The 5,404-nt window shown below is 43.1% G+C and overlaps 1 pseudogene; it reads left to right on the top strand.

Moving 5' to 3' along the window:
• Positions 1-2,957: 2,957 nt before the first annotated feature.
• On the top strand, positions 2,958-5,095 carry LOC146651771 (histone H1 pseudogene; annotated as a pseudogene).
• The last annotated feature ends 309 nt before the right edge of the window (positions 5,096-5,404 follow it).

Below are 5,404 nucleotides of genomic sequence, written 5' to 3' on the forward strand. Positions count from 1 at the left end.
TTCGAGCTTTCGCAAAAGCCGGCATCGTTTCCGAGGAGCCGCACGGCACGGAAAGTGACTCTGACGGTGAAGACAGTGGAACCTGGCATGTTTGATGGAGATTTAGCGCAGCTGTTCAATTCAGACACAGAGGATGAGGACTTCCATGGGTTTGATTGATGATAAAAATGTGAGTACCAAACTTTGTTTTGCTCCTGCTTTATTTTTAAATATGCACACTTGTGTGCTTGTGTGTTGTTGATGATGACGATTACTGGTAATAAAAATGTGAGTAAGGTACCGAACTCAGGTTTGCTCCCGCTTTATTTTTAAATACGCATACGGTACTTGTATGCGCCCTATGATCCAGTGTGCCTTATGTGTGTGTTAAATACAGTAATGGCACACATAACTGAGACTGCGCCTTTTAGTACAGTGCGTCTTATGGTCGTGAAAATACGGTATTATTATCAGTAGTAGAAGCAGTAAATAATGTTCATGTTTTCTTAATGAAATCATTCAATTCTGTTCTCATACAGGGATCAGAGGAGAATTGTAAATTCATTTAATTGATTCATTTCACCTCAAATTGTACATAAATACATTACTTAGAAAAATGTAGTGTCACACTATACCTTAGTAGATTACACTATGTAGGCCTTTGAAATAGGGAAGCATTGTTTGGTCTCATGAAAGGAGTTAGCATGACTTCCTCACCGCGCCTGTCTGGAGCTGTAAGCTGCAAACTCGTTGCTTTCCACTGCAAATGCAAACCAAATACTTAAAGCATGAAAATCTAAAAACAATACATTGCTACCAAGAATCGAGTGCATTTATTTGGTGATATCTTTGACTGTATTTTGAGTATTTTGAAATAAAATATAAATTGCTTCATTTTCAACAGATATTCATCCTCACTTTACATTTCACCCTTTGCTTGCTTTGAGATGTTCAGCATCAACATACATTACAACAGCTTTCTTTTTAAAAACAAACCAGCAGGCTAAACAAAGCAGAGCTGCTGTTACCAGCTGTGGTACATAAAGATGAATAATAGTTAAAAACATATTGTCAGATTTCTGCCTTTGGATATTTTGCAGCACACTTCTAATAAACAAAGACAGAAAAAAAAGATGAATGTGTACATGCATGATAAATCCGTGCAGCCAGTTGTTAGATTTGTATTGTTGATTGTCATTTATGCTTAGAAATATTTACTTATATATGCTTAGAGTTTTGTAATTAGTTGTAGATTGGTAGAGGTTTTGATCCTTGATAGTCTGCAAACTTTGTGTGTATTAGACAGCACTTTGGGAGCATGAGAGGTCATACCGTGTCTTATTATTTTATGGTAGGATTAACGTAGTTGCGTCTGTTCTAGTCTAAGTGCTCTTTGTTTAGATGAACTGCAGGACTTCCTCACCGTGTTATCTAGGATGAACCATCTAGGGTGAGGGGGAGGCTACCCTCTTCCTGACCAAGGATGTTTGACCCTTTGATCAGCAGTCCACACACACACACACACACACACACACACACACACACACACACACACACACACACACACACAGGCAAGGTACTCTTTGTGTATGTAGACGTCATATGTTAATGAACTTATGCATATTCATGTAACCTCAATAAAAGGACAGTGATACGGGAGAACGGACGAGACCAACTGGAGTCAAGCGGTTGTCCGGTTCTCTCCCGTGCACGAGTAACATGAAGAACTTTGCCTATTTGTGTCTTGCTTAGCAGTGTAATTATATTGTCTTAACGTTCCAGCGAATAGGTTCAAGCTACAAACCTAACATTAATTGGTCCTTCGATGCCGGCTCCCTGGGATCGCATTCACCGAGGGGGGGGAGGCACGCTGAAAGACTGACGTCAGCCAGGAAGTTCCTGTGGATTCGCTGTCTGTCTTTCTCCTCGATGAATGGCGATCGGCGGGATTCAGGCTGATATTACACGCTAAGCAACGCCAAGTAAGTTTAAAGAGGCCGACTCTATAACCGTGTCGTTGTGCAGTCTCCGCCATTTTGTGAGGCGTTGAGAAGTTCGCTGCTTTGTGGAGCGATAACTGGGTTAGTGTCCCGAAAAAGAAGTTTTGGTTAAATCGCCCAAGGGTCCCAAGCGTCCGGTGAGTGTCCGGTTTTGAAATCGCCCTGGGTGTGTGTCCCGAGCGTCCCTTCATTGGGTTTTGTCGCGCGAGTGGGTGAGCGTCCCACAACTGGGTCAGGGTCCCGAGCGGTCCGGTGTGAGTCCGGAGTAGGCCTATTTTGTGTTGTTGTCATTGTTGTCGTCGTCGTCGTTTTTGTTGTTGTTGTTGTGTGAGTGTGTGCGGAGCAGAACACGTGGTCTGTAACACCGACTGTTGTTGTTATCATGGGTTTCTAAGCAACCAAGAGTGAGTTAGAGGGAGAAAGACGTTTGTGCTGGACTTTGCTCCTGGCAGCACAAAGTATTTATGTATAAAAGAGAGAGAGAGCGAAGGCTCCACAGCTGCGTGGGTGCACGCGAATGCGGTCGCGCGGGTTTCACGCGGACCTGAGCCGTGCGGTTAATCGCAGGCTTATAAATGGAAGAGATTCAAATGTTAGAAGTTTTCAGAAAACACACCAGCCTTGAAGAGTGTGTGGAAAAGGCCAGCCCACATCAGCAGCTGTGCTCTGGTGGGTGGCTTTCCCCCCACCCCTTCCTGACACAAAATGTTAACAGCCTGTGTGCCAAACCATTGAGGTGGATAGTTGTTAAAAGTAACCTACATTAAACTTGTGGTTGCTTAAATTCAGTACAATGACATGTGAGGTGAAGTGATATAGGTAAATATTTAAACTAATGAAGTGCATAGAGGCACTTGACCTGTGTGGAAGACTTTCGTCTTATTATGAGCCATTGTTGAGATATAGAGCACATCTGTGAAAACAACTAATATGCTCAACCCTGTATGAAACATCTAAAAATACATGATGGAGAAGCTGTGTTGAATATGAAAGTGTAAGACTTTGCCACTGTGGGCAGAGCATGCAACTACTGTGTGATGTCGCGTTGCAGTTTTGTTTTTGTTTTTTGAGCTGATGAGCAAGCTACACATTATCAGATCAAGAGCTGTCTGAGAACTACTCAAAGAGAGGGAAACAGAGAGTGTGCAGCGTTTCCATGAGCAGTTTTTCTGCACCTTGACTCGTGTGTGTGTGTAGCATCAGCATCATGTTTTTGTTTATTTGTGTTGTTGGATTAAAAATAATTAAATAAACTGGTGATCATGCTTATGGATCACCATGGCACATATCTCCAGCCATATGGTTTATTTATGCAGATGAAAAAGTGAGTGTGAATGTGTCTGACATCACAGTGTTTTTGTGCACTGTGCAAAAGTGATTGCCTCTGATTGTGAGTGAGAGCGGTGATTTTGCAGACCACCAGCTATTGTGAAGAAAAAAAAAGAGTGAAAAAGAGACAAATTACTACATTGTAGACGAAGAGAAATAATCATAGGAAAAAGGTTTTGTGTTGATCAGCCGAAAAACAACTACAATGTCATTTTCTGCTTTTAAGAAAGGATTGTTCACACAAACACAGACAGAGAGAGAGAGAGAGAGATGTGTGTTGATTAAGCAGTGATGATAATAATGAAATGTCTTAGTTTGTCACTTTCAGGTGAAAAGCAGACCTGAATCAATTTTCCACATGCAGCGGTCGGAAGAAAGTTATAGTTTAACATCATTGGAAACATGCAGGCCAAGTTTCTGGCTGACTTATTTACAGTGCCATGTGTTTCTCAACCTCACAAGCGAGCTCACTCCTCCCTGAAGATAAGGAATGCAGCTCCAAAGCAATAACATGATAAAGAGACAGCAGCAAGTCCTGAGCACAAAAAGTCCCAGCAAAGCAGCAGCAATGTGGATAAACAGCAGCAGAAGAAGAAAGCAAACCCATCTTCCTGTCTGATTGGATGAATTCCACGGAGGGGCGAGCAAGATGGCGGTGGCAGCATGTTGAAATGCTCAAAAAGGACTGAGTGACTCGGGCAAGCCACATGCAGCTAGCATGCTGGCTAGCGACATGAAAGAAATGGACCCTTCATGATGCGTTCAACGTGCCAGCGCTGTGGTGGGAAAGGCTCCATCATAAACACGCCCTGCGCCCTGCGCCGAGGTTCAGGCCAAGAAGAAGAAGATGATGACTTCCAAGCCCAAGAAGGTCGGCCTCAGCGTGGGCGAGCTGATTGTGAAAGCCGTGGCCGCTTCCAAGGAGCGCAACGGCCTGTCTGTGGCCGCTCTCAAGAAGGCTCTGGCTGCCGGAGGCTACGATGTGGACAAGAACAAGGCCCGTGTCAAGACCGCCATCAAGAGCCTGGTGGCGAAGGGCACTCTGGTGCAGACCAAGGGCACCAGGACCTCCGGATCCTTCAAGATGAACAAGGCTACTGAGAGCAAAGCCAAGAAGCCCGCCGCGGCCAAAGCCAAGAAACCGGCAGCAGCTGCTAAGAAGTCGCCCAAGAAGGCAGCAGCAGCACTTCAGCTACTAGACAGGACAAAGCTGAAGGAGAACTGCCGGGACTGTTGAAGTGGGAGAGGACAAAAGAGTGAGAGGACAACAGAGTGAGAAGACTAGGTGAGAACACATAGGAATTATTTAATGTGGGAAATCAAAATTTGGGTTAGCAAACCTGGGGAAAAGAAAACTGACTGCTTAAGTTGGAAAATTGAGACGGAGTCTGAAACATTGCGAAAATAGAAACATATACAGAATCACACACACACAAGCAGAACATGCATTAACCCTACTAACAATTCCAAACACAAAATGACTCATGAAGACTCATAGCACATTAGTTAAGAAATGATTAAATAATAGCAGAGAAGTGTGTAGGAAAGGCAGCTTTAAGAACATGCTCTGCTGGAGATGCAGCTCCACAGACATGCATTAGACCTGCCTAATAACACAAACCCATGCAATGAAAATTAGCTTGTTATCTTTCATCAGTGTTAAAATAGTGTCAATTTAGCAGACACTTGTTATTAAATACTGAATTTATCCAATGCAAAAAATTGACTCTCCAGGTTGCAGGACAACAGTTTAACTTTTGTGGGAAAAAAGATCCTGGTTTGACCAACCAGTGATCAGACAATAAATTTAGTTGTTAAAATGGTAAATTGGGAGAAGCTTCCTGCTTGATTGAGGCAGCACATGTAATTTACTGTATGAGGGAAATTGTCTTTTGTGATACTATTTTGAACATGCTTTTCTGTCGTCCTGTCAACTTAGTGGGTTAATAGCTGATATGCAAATTAGTTGATTGGTTTTAGATTAATGAAAGGTGACTGAATTCTAGTACGAGTGAATGAGATGTGTTGGAGTTGTTGTGTGTTGAGTGGAGACTCTAAAACACTGAGTTTCCTGTTTTGATGTGCGAGTGAATCCT

Source organism: Rhamphochromis longiceps, linkage group LG15, assembly GCF_057381845.1.
Source record: "Rhamphochromis longiceps isolate RC_006_pf linkage group LG15, R_longiceps_female_GT1.1, whole genome shotgun sequence".
In the NCBI taxonomy this organism is placed as follows: domain Eukaryota; kingdom Metazoa; phylum Chordata; class Actinopteri; order Cichliformes; family Cichlidae; genus Rhamphochromis; species Rhamphochromis longiceps.